This window comes from Marmota flaviventris, chromosome 16 (assembly GCF_047511675.1).
Source record: "Marmota flaviventris isolate mMarFla1 chromosome 16, mMarFla1.hap1, whole genome shotgun sequence".
Lineage (NCBI taxonomy): Eukaryota > Metazoa > Chordata > Mammalia > Rodentia > Sciuridae > Marmota > Marmota flaviventris.
In genome coordinates this window covers 61926438-61943116 of record NC_092513.1, presented here as the reverse complement: position 1 = coordinate 61943116, position 16679 = coordinate 61926438, and the positions used below count along the sequence as shown (strand labels likewise).

General features: G+C 44.5%; 1 long non-coding RNA gene across 1 annotated transcript; it reads right to left on the bottom strand.

Annotated features, from left to right (window-relative positions):
- Nucleotides 1-9196: 9196 nt before the first annotated feature.
- On the bottom strand, nt 9197-15746 carry LOC139702203 (uncharacterized). The gene is made up of 4 exons (XR_011704791.1): nt 15690-15746; nt 14761-14953; nt 13095-13270; nt 9197-9428 (listed from the first exon to the last, which is right to left on the bottom strand). It is a non-coding gene; the product is annotated as an uncharacterized lncRNA (long non-coding RNA).
- Between the last annotated feature and the right edge of the window lie 933 nt (nt 15747-16679).

Sequence of the window (16679 nt, the reverse complement as noted above, 5' to 3'; positions counted from 1 at the left end):
TTCCCAGTTACAAATAACTTTCTACTTAATACATATATGGCCCCAGAAAGCAGACATCAACTGCCATGTCCCTTAAATACATCTACAAACGAACACCTAAATATTCTTCTTCCTCACAACTATTGCTACTACTGTAACACAAACATACACACACACACACACACACACACACACACACACACACACACCTGAGGTGGAGTAGTTAATACAAACTTAATATACAAGTAACTCTCCATAGACATGACATCTCTACACAGCTACTCTTTACATGCAAATATACCCAAGTATACACAAAATATCATACTATCTTCATATACAAGCTGATACACTCCCAATATGAAGTAATAACTCCCTGTCTCCCAAAATGCAGAACCCTGCCATCTTCACACCACACAGTAAATATATTCATTCTACTGCTCCACAAAATTAGTAACTGACCAGCCTTCACACACTGAAGTACATATGCATGGGTAATGAAAATAAAATTTATTCAAAATTCCACATACCAAAACATCATGTCCAGAATATACAAACATCTCTCCTCCATTTCCCAACTATAAAAATCACATTGCAAATGCAGAGAAAAATACCCAAATACATTCCTTAACATAGCCCATATGCAAACACACATATTATATCCAAACTTCCCAAGATGCATTTGTGGGGAAAAAAACAAATATACAACAAGAAGACTACAGGTGAAATACTACAAAAACTAGGGCTGGGGTTATGGCTCAATGGTGGAGCTCTTGCCTCAAATTTTCGAGACCCTGGGTTCGATCCTCAGCACCACATAAAAAAAATGAGTAAGTGAAATATTATGTCCAACTACAACTAAAAAATAATCTATTTTAAAAAATTACAAAAACCAAAAGACAAACATCTAAGCCCAACTCCTGAGTTTATGCCCATTACTTCTCACTCCCTCAAAATACACCAAATCCTGCAATCTCATTAAAAACTCATGACTTTCCCTTGATCTCCAATATACACATAGAACAAGATGACCGTCACCACTTCGTCTGACCCACACTTATGAACACATACCACATTCTCTTCAGCAGTACAAACAGAGCAAGCTCCAAATTATGAATGCACATCAACACATTAGGGACCCCACCACCCACCAAAGGAACAGGTAAAACACCCCAAGCCCTCTGAACTCCTACCAACACTCTAGGACCAGTGCTGCATCTCATTTTCTCACCCGAATAACGACCCCGTGATCCTCATGCCCATCAAAATGGAAGGAAAACTTCCTGACACCCATAAATACCCATGAGGGCCCCCCAACAACCCACCAATGCACAAGTGAGAGCACATCATTAATTTCACTGTGCAATACACAAGCACTATAACTTAATAATACAACATGACTCTCTTTATTGCACACAACTTGTGGTCATGCGGTTCTCCCATCATCATTTAGGTCCTCTGTCCAGACACACCCACCAACAGCCCACCTAGGATGGCTAGTCAGTCATGGTGTGACCAGAGTTGACTAAGCACACTGGGCTCAGTGTATTCCCTTCTGCAAAGTCACTAATGTCAAGGGAAATGAGCATCCTTCAGCTAACAACCCGGATGCTGGCTGACAGTGTCCCCAACATTCACAGGTTTCACCTAGAACAAAGAGATGACCTGTTGAGAGCCACAGCTGAAGGGGCCTCAGCAAACTTCCCAGCTGCCAGCTGATGATTGGCTCACAGCGGCCCCAGCAAACTTCTAGCTGCCAACTGATTGGCTCCTCTGCAGTGATGCTCATTGGGCTGTTTCCCCGCCCTTTCAGACCACGGAGCTGCTCATTGGGGGACTCTTTTTGGTTCCGCCCACGCAACCCAGCCAATCAGCCTCAAGAGCAGGAGGAGTGGGGGAGGTTGAGAGGCTTGTGGGAAGCCCGTGGTGGCAGTTGGGCTCTGAGGGAATTCCTGAAGAGCTCGTGTGGTGTGGCATGTGTGTTCTAAAAATAAAGTTCGTTTTTGCTTGGCAAGTGGCTCATGAATTGTGCCCAGCCAGACTGCAGCATTTGGTGGCCCGCAAGGGGAACAATTGAGGGTAAGTGATAAGGTAAACTGCTCGCCCCTGAGGGCAGGGCTAGAGGATGGGTACCCATTTTAAGATTCTTCTTTTGTTTTGTTTCACTTTTGTTTAAAGTTGCCTGTCCCTGGAGATGTGTAAGATGGAATAAAAACCGCTCATATCTGAGGAACAGACAGGGAGAAAGGATGGATGGACATTTCAGGAGGCTATTATAATGATTTTTTGTTGTTCCAATTTGGTTTCACTCTGTTTCAGTTTTGTTAGGCATTATCTTGTTGGGTTGTATTATAGTTATAGTAGAAATATTCAAGTAAAAGAGAAGGTCTCTCGAGCTAGTCAGACAGAGAAAAAAATTCAAGTAAAAAAGAAGGTCTCTCGAACCAGTCGGACAGAGGAAAAAATTCAAGTAAAAGAGAAGGTCTCTCGAGCTAGTCAGACAGAGGAAGAAAGTTTAGAGCAGAAAAAGCCATCAGGGGAAAAGTTACAACAGGAGATTGCTACTAACACCTTTTTAACACCAGAGGGCTTAAGTGTCCAACCAACAGTGCCACCTCTACAGGAGACTGCTACTAACACCTTTCTATCACCAGAGGACGTAAGTATCCAACCAAAAACGCCACCTCCATATGCTGGGAGGCCCCCAACGCCTGCAGTTGATAGATGGGATCCTGAGACAGGATCTCAAATATTAACATGCCCTGTGTTTGAGCAGGCAGGATGGCAGCGAATTCACCATGCTTTAAATTTCAAAACAGTGAAGCAGCTAAAAGAGGCTGTAACAACCTATGGTCCTCAAGCACCCTTCACTGTAAGCATGGTTGAATCCATTACCAACTTGAACATGACGCCAGCAGATTGGGCTAATGTGTGTAAAGCTGTGCTAAATGGAGGACAATACCTGTTATGGAAGGTTGCCAATGAGGAATTTTGCAAGGAGACGGCTAGGCGAAATGTAGCAGCTGGTCATCCTCAGAGAAATCTAGATATGTTGTTAGGAAAGGGACCTTATGAGGGTCAGCAGCAACAAATTGCATATGATCCTGGCGTATACTTACAAATTGCTGTTGATGCGGATAGGGCATGGAAGACTTTACAAGGACATGGAGGTTTACAAGGTCAATTATCTAAGGTAATACAAGGAGCTAATGAACCTTACGCTGAATTTGTAGATAGGCTTATTCAAACAGCTACCAGAGTTTTGGGGAATACAGAACAAGCAATGCCATTAATAAAACAACTGGCTTATGAGCAAGTGAATCGTTGGTGCAAAGAAGTCATTATACCATGGAAACATGAAGATTTAAACACATATATTATATTATGTAGAGACATTAATGAATAAGGGCAAGTTGTGGCAGCTGCAGTACAACAGGTTTTAGATGCCAGGCCAAAAACATGCTACAATTGTGAACAAACAGGACATTTTTAAAAGGAATTGCAAAGGAGTAGAATACCGGGTATTTACCCATGATGCCATAGAGGGAGACATTGGGCTAATGAATGCCGTTCTCAAATCACCATAGAGGGTACTCCATTATCAAAAAATGAACAAGGACCACGTGTCTATCCACGATATCGTGGAAAAAGGCATCAGGCTCCATTGCCAAAAAAATGGACAGGGGGGCCCAATGCTCTGGGGCCCAAGACCACAAATATACGGAGCACTGGAGGAACCCAGCAACCCCATCAGGGTAGTGCCCAGGACACACTGTCCATTAAATCCCTCACTAGACAAACCAGAGGGAGCGCAGGATTGGACAGCTGTGCCTCCACCAGAATAGTACTAACTCCAGAGATGGTAGTTCAAATCATTCCCACAAGGGTAAAAGGACCTCTTCCCAAAGGAACGGTAGGCTTATTATTGGGATGCAATTCTACTCTAAAAGGACTTATGATAAGTCCTGGAGTAATTGATCCCGATTATGGAGGTGAAATAAAAATTATAGCCAGTACTCCAAAGGGTATATCAGTAATTTCACCAGGAGATAGAATAGCACAGTTACTAATAATACCCAGCCTACATGATAAATACTCCAGTCATACTATAGAAAGAGGTTCCAGGGGATTAGGCTCCACAGGTATAGATTGAGCTATGCTTTCTTTAAATTTAAATTCTCGCCCCATGCTAAAACTAAATATTCAAGGACATGAATTTAATGGGCTACTGGATACAGGTGCAGACCTTAGCATCATCTCTCGTCAAGAATGGCCAAAACATTGGCCATTACAACAAGCCACTCAAACGCTTCGAGGCCTAGGAGTGGCAACTAATCCCCATAGATGTGCAATGGTATTAGATTGGAAGGATCCTGAAGGATGTGAAGGAACTATACAGCCATATGTATTGGATCATCTTCCTATAAATTTATGGGGACGAGATGTTCTAGATCAATTAGGTTTGACATTAACAAATAACATCAATCCAAATGCACCCACTATTAGGGCTAGACAAGGTTTTAGGAAAGAAAAAAGATTAGGAGAACAAGAACAAGGTATAGCAGCACCAATTCAAATAGATCAAGGAATAAATAGACATGGATTGGGTTTTCAGAAGGGGTCACTGAGACAATAAAAATTACTTGGAAATCAGAAATACCAGTATGGGTTCCTCACTGGCCCCTGACTAAAGAAAAGATACAAGCAGTCCATGACCTGGTCAAACAACAATTAGCGGAAGGACATATACAATCTTCTGTATCTCCCCATAATACCCCCATTTTTGTCATCATAAAGAAATCTGGTAAATAGAGATTATTGCAAGATTTAAGAGCCATTAATAATGAGATGGTTATTATGGGACCTGCTCAATCGGGGATTCCTCAATTGTCTGCTTTGCCAAAAACCTAGTATGTTTTAGTTATAGATATTAAAGATTGTTTTGTTTCAATTCCAATTCATCCTGAGGATAGTCCACATTTTGCATTTACTATCCCTGCACTGAATCATGAAGGTCCTGATCAGAGATATGAAAGGAAAGTACTCCCTCAAGGGATGGCTAACAGCCCAACTATGTGTCAAATTTATGTTAACAAAGTAATCCAGCCACTTGGAAATCAAAATCCTGAACTACAAATATTTCACTATATGGATGATGTATTATTAGCACACAAAGATAAAAACACATTGCTAGAATGTTATGCCACACTTACAAACTTATTAAAAAATTATAATGTAGAGATAGCAATAGATAAAATACAATTAAATTTTCCAATTAATTATTTAGGAGTTCTATTATCCTCAACCATGGTCCATCCACCAAAGATTCAAATACGAGTAGATCAACTCAAATCACTTAACGACTTTCAAAAGTTATTAGGACACATAAATTGGATAAGGCCTTATCTAGGTATACCAACAGGAGAGTTGGGACCTTAATTTGATATCCTAAAAGGTCCATCAGATCCAAATTCACCCCAAATGTTAACACCTGAAGCAAGAAAGGCATTAAAAATCATTGAAACATATATGGAAAATAAGCATTTGGATAGAATTGATATAAGTTTGCCTTTATTATTTATTGTACTACCAACAAAAAATATTCCTACAGGAGTATTTTGGCAAGAAGGTCCATTATTATGGATACATTTATCTTATTCTCCTAACACTATTCTTACTAGGTATCCTCAGGCTGTAGGACAATTAATACTCAAAGGAATAAAAGCAGCAAAGGGAGTGTTTGGAATTTCTCCCAATAAAATTACTACTCCATATACTATGGATCAAATTGATTAGTTAGCTAATGAGTTAAATACTTGGGCAATAATCATGTGCAAAGCTAATATTTCATTTGATAACCACTTACCATCTAATCCTTTATTGTCTTTTTGGTCATTGCATCCTGTAAGTTTTCCAAAAATGACAAGAAAAACACCTATCATGAATGCTCCAAATATATTCACTGATGGGTCAAATAATGGTACAGCAGCAATAGTTACACCTGATCAAACTTTTACATTTTTAGTACCCAAACAATCAGCTCAAAAGGTAGAGCTTAATGCAGTATTACAAGATTTTGTGATGTTTAAAGATTCTGTATTTGATTTATTTTCCGATAGTCAGTATATAGTTAATGCTATAGTATCCCTTGAAGATGCTGGTAGGATTTCCCCTTCCTCTACTGTTTTCTCTTTGCTTTCTGCTATACAAAGTCTAATCTGGGACAGAAAAGATCCATTCTTTATAGGACATATCAGGGCACATACAGGATTGCCTGGAGCCCTTAGTTTGGGCAATGATTTAGCAGATAAAATTACACGACATACATATTTTCTCTACACTAGAAGAAGCTACAAATTTTCATAAAAAGTTCTGTATCAATGCTAATACTTTACAAAAGGGGTTTAAAATAACTAAGGAACAAGCTAGACAAATAATAAAACAGTGTCAAAATTGTGTGACCTATTTACCACAAGTTAATCTTGGAGTCAATCCTAGAGGACTGATACCTAACCATATTTGGCAGATAGACATCACACACTTGCCAGAATTTGGAAAATATTTGCATGTTACAGTTGATACTTCTTCTGGATTTTTGATGGGCTCCCTTCATGCTGGAGAAAAAACTAAAGATGTTATAGCTCATTGCTTACAAAATTTTGCCACTGTGGGCGTTCCAAAACATTTAAAAACAGATAATGTCCCTGGTTATACTTCTACCTCTTTTAAACAATTTTGCTTATCATTTGGCATTACTCATATAACAGGAATCCCATACAATCCACAGGGACAAGGCATAGTTGAAAGAGCTCATCAAACTATTAAAATGTACTTATTAAAGCAAAAAGAGGGAATTGGGAAGGGGTATATATCCCCGAAAGATAAACTTAAAATAACCCTTTTTACTCTAAACTCTTTAAATTTGGATTCATCAGGACTTAGTGCTGCGGAAAGGCATATGTATCCAAAAAATGTACATAAGCCCAAGGTACTTTGGAAGGATATTCTAACAGGACAATGGAAATGTCCTGACCCAGTAATTGTCTGGAGTCGGGGGTCTGTCTGTGTGTTTCCACAGGGAGAACAGCAGCCGATTTGGATTCCAGAGAGATTAACTAAAGCGATTTCTACAGACCAAAAAGAAGATGATTTGGCTCAAACCCATAACAGCTGATATCCAAAACTCCAGTTTGGCTATCCTTACATCTGTGACAGAACCAGGATGCTTTTTTCAATATCTATTTTATTATTACCCTTTCCCACATCATGAAGTTCTATCTTTTTTCATACAGACCTAGGTTAATGTTTTGCTGATCAGTTCTATTTTTTGACTATAGAGTTTTAAACATTGCAATAGAGATTTCACCTGTAAAAAGTTATAAGGCCTTTACTATTGTTGTGTTGTATTATATCATGTGTGCACACTTGTGTTTTGTTTGTGTGTACGTATGTCCATATATCATATATGATGAGCGCTCATGAAAAAATGGATCCAAATATTTTTTTTTTTTATTCACGTTATTTAAATGGTTTAAATTGGGTAAATAGCTGTTGAGGATTGTTTTAATATGTGAACAAAAAAAGGAGGTTAACAGATGTTTGTTTACTTTCACCTTTCCTTTTATTATATTTAATAATTTTGTTCAAGATAATGTAAATTGTTCAGAAAATTGTTTTCTTTTAGTGCCTTCTGGAATGTCATATTTTTTCTTTAGCCATTATTGCCAGAATTCCTATCTTCATCCCAGTGCCAGTGAAGACAAAAGATAAAACCAATCTACAACTTCTGCAATAGCTATCACTGAACTGCTTGCAAAACTTGCCTGAACTATGTATCACTTGTATGCATTGTGGACTCACTTGTATGCATTGTGAACTATCTGTTGGTGCAACGACTTGTGGTAGTTTGGGGGTATCTTTGCTGATGGTGTCATTGGTGGTACAATTTTTCCAAAAGGAGCCGTCACTGAACTGCTTGCAGAACTTGCCTGGACTACGTATCACTTGTATGCATTGTGAACTCACTTGTATGCATTGTGAACTATCTGTTGGTGCAGCGACTTGTGGTAGTGTTGGGGTATTTTTGCTAATGGTGTCATCGGTGGTACAATTTTTCCAAAAGGAGCCGTCAATTGGCTTGGTGTATCTTCCTCCCATCTGCTTTTGATGGTCATTCAGCTAAAATTTGGGGGCCAACAAAGGTGAGGCAAAAAACCTCACCCACCCCCCCCACCCCCGCTGGTACAAAGACCTATCCACAGGTGTGGCTGTATGCTGGACCAGTAGTCAATGACGGGTAAGATCCAATTGTAATGGTACCAACCTAAGATAGGAGGCTGACGCCTTGAGGTCAGCTCATCCGATGACTGGTAAGGACCATAAGTAGTATTGGACAACCTAAGGCAGGCACGGTCCCTAAGCCACATGCCTGTTGTTTAAACAGAGAGGGGGAGATGTTGAGAGCCACAGCTGAAGGGGCCCCAGCAAACTTCCAGCTGCCAGCTGATGATTGGCTCACAGCGGCCCCAGCAAACTTCTAGCTGCCAACTGATTGGCTCCTCTGCAGTGATGCTCATTGGGCTGTTTCCCCGCCCTTTCAGACCACGGAGCTGCTCATTGGGGAACTTTATTTTGGCTCTGCCCTCTCAACCCAGCCAATCGGCCTCAAGAGCAGGAGGAGTGGGGGAGGTTGAGAGGCTTGTGGGAAGCCCGTGGTGGCAGTTGGGCTCTGAGGGAATTCCTGAAGAGCTCGTGTGGTGTGGCATGTGTGTTCTAAAAATAAAGTTCATTTCTGCTTGGCAAGTGGCTCGTGAATTGTGCCCAGCCACACTGCAGCAATGACCGTCATCACTTTGGTGGACCTGACAGGGGCTTCGGACCTGATGACAGGGACCATGCTACTCAAGCACTGAACAGGTGACTGGAGCCCAGGCATGGCACAGCCTGCAAGAGACATGGATGGAGGACACTTCGAAGTGGGTGCTGCACTGACAAATGAGCTCCTCACTTCCGGGCCTGGTGCGAGTGGCCCATTTCCCGGGGTGGGGGGGGGGGGGAAGCCTGCGCTCAGGCTGCCTGGTGAAGCACAGGGGCAGGAGGATTGGGCATGAACACAGTGGGAATATGAGAGGCTCACGAGTCCAGAACCTCGGGACCTATGGGACTGAGTCTGGAGGATGCCATGGGAGCCTGGTCAGCCGTTGGGAACCCGCTGTCCTCGCTGGCGCCTGCACCTTGCCCCACTAGAGCCGCAACAGACGCTGGAGCCGTTGGATGGCGGCCCATGAATGTATGCTTTCAGCCAAGCATGTGCTCAGGCACGAGGGTTGCAGGAGGGACACCAGGAGAGCCCTGCAGGAGGACGAAGTGGGTAGGGAAGCCTGGTAAGGTGTCTCAGCAAGGTGGCCCCTCATCCAGAGCCTCTGGGCTGGCCCTTCTTTCAGCGGGAGCATCTGAAATGACAAAGTGATTTTCACAGTTACAAACCTGTCATGCCTGCTGTAGAGACCACCATGCTGCAGTCCTTGGAAGCTAAGGAAGCTCTCTACCCTGTGTTCCTTCCCATGGCTGGTTTGCACAAATTGAATTTGACTAGTGTTATTATATGAGTACCTGTGGTCTAGCAGTTTGAAGCAGTGCAAAACTGATTGCATGGGGTAAGCGCTGAAGCTTAGTGGCAAAGCACTGACCAAGAGTATGCAAGCCCCTGAATTCAACCTGGGTCTAGCAAATAAAGCTTGCTTTGAAAATCTAGTCTCCAGCATTCATTACGGTAAATGATTATTAAAAAAAAAAAAACTGTGGAATGAGAAATAGTTTTTATTGCACTGCATATTTTATATCACTGCTTCAAAAAAAAAAAAAGAGGGAAGGAAGAGTGAAAGAAGCTTTTTAGTGCCTGAATATCATGGTTTGCCCCCATCCTGCCATTTATTTAAAAGACTTATAATAAGGTGTTAATATTTCATGAACACCCAACTGTGTCTTTTGCAAGCCAGGGATGGGATAAAAAATAATCAACAACAACAAGAAAAAAACACTTTATACATAAAACACAATCCACACCCCTCAGTTTTTTAGAGTATTGACTGTTTATACTCTTGATTTTGTGGCTGATGAGCAACATGGTTCACTGGTCCTTCCCATCAGGACAAGCAAAGATGATTCAGTTGTTGAAAGAGAGGCCCACCTGACACACCCCTCTCCTGTGGATTTTAGAAAATACTTCAAAATGACCCAGAGGCACATAGCACTTGTGTCACCCTTAAATTGCCTGAAGGGAACCAGAGGTTCTTCTATACCTATCAGAGCTCTTCATGGAATGTCTACCCAGCCCCCACCCAGGCCAGCTCCTCTTGACCCCTCCAACCCTGCAGAATGTCTGGGTCCAACATTCCACTGGGGTTTACATTTAAACTTTGCCCAACTTGGCCATTTGGACCCTGAGCATCTGTTACAGACAGATCACTCTCTGGGTCCTGTACTGAAGTTTCCCCACTGTGGAGACTGTGAGACACTCTGTCAGGTGTCCTGCCTGACCTTCAGAAGGAGGTGAGTCTGGAGGGACAGAAGTTTGTTATCTGAGGGCTAGTCACCTCTGAAACCCTTGGGAATTAGAATGGAGTACTTCCCCTGTGGTCAACTCATTGAGCAGATGTAAGGGAAGAAAAGAGCCTTAGACAATGCACTTGACATGGCCCAGGAAGCCCCAGGAAGACTGATACTGCTCATGTGGAGGAGGGCTCCTAAGACCCATGTTCACACTAATCAGAGGAAGTACACTGGGTCAGAAGAAGGGAGGGAGGCCAAGGGATTGATTCCTTGTAGAATGGACACAGGTCACTGCATCATGTTTTTTTAGGCAGTCACAGATGGTGTCATAGTGGTGATCAGTTAGGGCTGAGCCCTGTGTCCATTCATCAGACACAGGGAAGCTGTCTAGGTTATCATTCTGAGAGGACTGAGTGAGAGTCTCAGATCATAACTGGGCAGTGGTAAGAAGTGCTTAGTTAGAAAACTGCCCAATGGGGATCTCAATGGCCACAGATGCAGTGCAATATACTCTCTGTGGGTGAGGCTGCAGGACACTCCAACTGCCACAGCCCAGGGTCCCTCACCAACTACCTGCCCAGGAAAACTTCTCCTTCCATTCTAACACTAGGTGTCATTGATTCCAGAAGGGCAGGGAACCCAGGAAACCTCAATCAACATAGATTTGAGCCTCTGGGGGGGTCTTCTAAATCATTATAACTTTCACACTCTATGTGTATAGCCTCAGCTCATTGTTTCCAAATCAAAACGAAGACTGCTTATCTTCCTCGTTTAGTTGGTACTCCATGAAAAGGGAGCACATGTGGGGTGTTCTTCATTTTCCAGGACCAGGTTTGAAGATGACTGGGTTCTTATGAAGACAAGAAGGAGAATAGCATACAGTTAGGAAGGGGCTCTACTCATATTGTCATTGGAATTTAGGCAGGTGTCCTGATTAATACATGCAAGTGCTGAAGTGTGGTGCATGTCCCATTCCTTGACATCATTCTGCATAATGTCTTGGTGAACAGGAATGTTCTCCCAACAACCTTGCCGCAGGTAGCAGCTGGTGCAGGCCTGAGTCTCTGTGACACTTTCCTTCCCATTATTGGGATTGCAAAGGAAAAGGACCTCACAATGTCTCCAATTCCCAGGCCCAATAAAAAAAAATGACGAGTGGCTGTGAAAATATCTGGAAAACTCCAATCCTCACCATCCCATCAACTTCATAAACCTCAGTGGCCTTTGCTAGTCAGCCCAGAAGAGGATCTTGGGGACTCAGTGTCGGTCACATAGACCTCTTCCCTGGGAAAGGAACTCCATGTATCATGGCAGGAAACAGAGAACACTAGGGATACAGCTGGCCAGAATCTGGACACCCATTAGTGTTTGCTGTGGGAAGTGCTGGGAGATGCACCCACATGCTGGGCAGGATGTGCTGGGCAGGGTGAAATTCAGGATTCCTCAGCATCTATCTAGGCAGAGATCTAAATCAGGTGGTTTTTGTTTATTTGTGGAAGACTAGGAAAGAAGTGGAGGGTATACAAGGAGTATTAGCAAAAGGAAGGCTGAGGAGGTGATGGGGCAATAGTCTTTAGAAACATTCATCTTCACAAATGACCCTGGAGTACCTGCATATGCCCTTTCCTGTTGGAGAAGACTGCTTTTCTGTTGGTGAGCATGAGGAGGGGCATGATGCCACTGAGCAAAGTCAAACTGATCCAATTCTAGGGAGTCACCTAGGAGGCCAATGGGGTGTCTGCAAAGGATGCACAAGAGGCCTCTCAGCGTCAGGGAAAGCTGAGGTGTCACAGTCAACTGGGAATCCTGGTGTACTAAAAATGAGTTTTCTCTGGGTAGAACTATGACTGAAGGAACACAGCTTGAAATTCCTTCAGGGACACTTGCAAACTGCACAATTTAGCTTCCCACAAGGCCCTGAGCTGTGAGAATTTGTCCTTGGATTCCCACTGAGTAAGGAACTGGAGGGCCTCAATCCTGCTGCCATTTCCCCTCCTCCATTCTCTGCTTTGCTTTGCCTCCACAGCATCTGCATCACAGAGATGAGGCATGAACTTCAATCCTGATACCCACATGTCTGTGTTCAGGGGCCTGCCCTTTCTTCCAGCTGCCCCTATGCCAACACACCAGCCATTCTGGGAGCTGCCCATGGCACCATGAGTGACTGTACCCATCTACCAGGGTAACTCTCTGGTATTGTCTACTTACCCTGGACAACCATATGTGCCAGAGCTGTTCACCTTTGGACAATGTGGGCCATAACTGAGGCCAGAAGGGCCTCCTCATATTCAGAACATAGCCCACACTCAGGCACCCCTCAACTGGAGGGCCCCAGGGGCCTTCTGTGGGGGTGTGGAGCATCCTGCTCCATTCCTCACGGCACCTTCTGCCCTGAGGACCACTGTGCCTGCTTCAGCCAGTGGGGGGATCCAAAACTATGGGATCCACTGGCACCTGGGCCTTCACCCTCCAACACCATGACCATTTTCCCAGCCGTCCCCCATCATGTTCCCAATGAATGTGCGCCAATGGCCAGGTACAGTATATGGGGAGGGCACACCACCCACCTTCCAGGCTGCGGTGCCACCAGATGACTCCAGCAGACCTCATAGCATCTATGAGAACTTCCAGTGCTGGCAGCACTTCAAGACCCTGGTCTGCAGGCAACTTCCTCAGACTCCCAATGTAGAAGCGGTTTCCTGTTTCCTTGTGTGAGTTTTCTCCTCAGGCTCCTCCTTGAGCTCTGCAAGGAGGAAAAGCAAGGGTTGGAAAGAGGAGGCTGGGATGTAGGGGAACTGGAAGCAAGGTCCTGAGGGTGGGGGTTACAAGCTGAGACACCTATATTCCAAGATGTATTCACCTAACACCAGGGAATGAAGTGTGTCTTATGTCAGGTGCCCATCACAGGCCTGTGAGTGCAGGCAATCTTTGTTTCCAATGATCATCACCATCACATGGAGGACTCAAGGTCAGAGGAGGTTCCTGGGGATGATGTGGGGCAGGAATTGAAGTTGGCTGTCTGACTCCATGCCTCTCCCAACCATTTCACCTTCCACCATAGACCTGATTGTTCCTGGAACAGGGGACATCACAACCACAAGTGCGTTTAGGGGTGCTGGCCCCAACACAGAACTCTAAGGATACCTATACACATTGTCATGAACTCCTGATTGGGACCCTCTGGTGATGTGACACCTAGGGGAAGCTGTCTTTGGATACTGGATGGGCATGTTCATCTTTGCCCCAGTTTGTAACTGTGCTCCCAGGCCATTCTGTCTTAGTCAGCCTGGGCCACCATACATGATACTATGGAACATGTGGACACAAACACAGGCAAGTATTCCTTTTCACAGTTCTGGAATCAGGATTCCCAGGTAAAGGGTACCTGACCTAAAGTTACATGAATGCTCTCTCTTCTCCATGCTTGAAAAGACAGCTGGTTAACCTCTGTCCTCACATGACTGACATCTCTTCAGTGTCTCCTCCTTCTCCAGGAAGAATACTAATGCCTTCATGAAGCACCACCCTCAGGATCTCATCTAACCCTCTAAACACTAAATGCAATCTTTTTTTAAAGAGAGAGAGAGAGAGAGAGAGAGAGAGAATTTTTAATATTTATTTTTTAGTTTTCGGTGGACACAACATCTTTGTTTGTATGTGGTGCTGAGGATTGAACACGGGCCGCACACATGCCAGGCAAATGTGCTACCGCTTGAGCCACATCCCCAGCCCCACTAAATGCAATCTTGAGATACCATCCCATTGAGGCTTAGGGATTCAACAGGTAAATGTTGGAGGATAAAAACATTCAGCACACAGTACACCATATCATTGAGGAATCCAAGCACAATCATGCTCGTCAATGTAGCCCTTGGTGTTCCTGTTTGGTATAAGTGTACTGGAGTCCCAATGTCAATACTTTGAGTTGAACGTGATGAGGCAAAGATAACAAAGTAGGAAAGTATGTTGGTCTGCTGATAAAGGAGGGTGACCTTGCAGACACTGATCCTTATGAATTCCAGCCCAGTACTTCGGTCTCTGTCCCAATGGGAACCCACCATGACCATGGAAGAGGGCCTGCTGAAGGGTTTGCAGGAATGGCATCACACCAGAAACTTTGACCGGATGGGCTTTTTTGAGACTGCAGAAAAGTGAGCCAGTTTTCAGGGCCCAGAGACTACTGGTGGGGGATCTTGGTTTGCACACCAAGGTCTGGTATAGCCTCTCACCTACCTATATTTTGGCTCCGAGGCATCTAGCTCTCCAAAGAGTAGCTCCCTCTAGCTGGAGGCCTGGGCATTCTCTCTGCAACAATCCCAGAAACTCCAGACTCCATACTCCTGATTCCAATTCTGCCTTGAGGTTCAGGGTCAGGATGGGAGGAGTAACCAGCCCAGCCAGAGGATCCGCTTCTGGTTTGCTGGCTCTGCAGAGGGAAAAAGTTGCACTGGATTCACTCAGACCACCTGCCTGGGAACTGGTACGTCTTTATGGAGTAGGGTCGATTATAACTCATGAAAGTGGCCACTACTTCATCCTGATGTTCCAGAAGAGGGTGGCGGTGGGGAGTGCATGGTCAGGGCCAGCCAGCACCTCAGATGCCCCAAGGACATGTCACTGGTCTTTACTGCCTTTGCTCTATGTAATCCCTACCATTCTAACAAGGGAAGAACCCACACTCATTGGAAGAAACCCAATGTTCTCAGTTTAGCTTTCACATGACTCTGTCTGTAATTTGGTCTCCCAGGTGATCCTTTCAGGGCCCATGGTCCCAGCCTCAGTACCCCTGAATTGGGTCAAGACCCCTGGTGTTTTCTGATATAAATCACATCCCTGACCAGTTTCTAGAACTAAACTCATCATGTGGTTCCTGGCAGAAACAGGAGAGAGCCAGAACAAGGGTCAGCTAGGGGCCCTGCCTGGGTCCCTCTGACCTGATTTCCCTTCGGGTGCTAGTTGATGTAGTGTTTCCCAAGAATTGCTGTTCTTTATGTGTAGCATCTCCCACCTGGGACTGGCCTGTCCCACTCCAGGACAAAACTCCACATCCCTGCCAATAGCTCCTGACTGGTAGCTTAGAATAATCCATAGCCTAGAATCCCACATCAGCACCTGCCTGGTATGGCTAACCTAATTCTCAGTTCAGCCTTTGCCTGCCTTACCCAAATCTCACCAAGGTTCATGGAGTTTGAGGCTGCAGAGGAGATGGAGGATCCAAGGATGCAGTTGTCAGGGGTCTTCCAGTGCCAACCTCCTCCTGCAATTCTGAGGCTGGATCCCAAGGCCTCCACTTCCCGAGGCTGTACAACAGCCAGGTAGGGTTCACACATTCACACAGTAGCTTATGATAGTGTCCAAACAGTGACAAAGGCCAAGGCAAGTTGTTGTCCCAAATAAGAACTTTTCCTTCAGTATTGGAGATTCAGTCTTACAAGCAAAACAGCCCCTAGCACCTGAGGTCCTGGCCACCCAGCTTTGAACTGTTTATTGACTGGGCCAAGTACAGATCTCCTTTCTCTCCTGTGTATCCAAAGAAACAACACAAGATCTGCCTGGGACTTGGGTCCTGGTAGGGTAGAGTGCATGCAATACCATTCACTACAAATGTCCTCCCACTTGACTCTCCTAGATGTTGCATCTGGTGCACTATTATATCCCTCGGTTCCTGGGTCAGGTTGTCCTCATGAATGGCATACCAGGTTAGGTCCCCTGAACCCTGCCTACTACCAAGTGTTTGGGATGAACATGGATCCCTCATTCACACACTAGTCTAATCCTCCCTGTCCTAGTGTGCAACTCCAGAAAGATCAACCCTAAGGCATAGTCTGCCTGCTCATTAGCAGCCAAACCCAAGGCACCAGAGACCAAGGTGCCTGAGATAAAGGCATACAAGATCAAGGCACGCAAGAATAAGGTGGCTAAGACCAACGGGCCTGAGACCAAGGTACCTGAGGAGATCCCACCTGAAGCCATCCAAGAGTACATGGACATCATGGATGAGCTATTCGGGCCTACCAACTTTGACATGTGGGAGCCCTCCTACTGGTCCACAGAAGAGCTTTCTGCAAACTTGGGAGAGGAAGGATTGGAGCAACAGCCAATACAGGATGATTTATACCCAGATCCAAGTCTCCTGAGCTATATTGATGAGG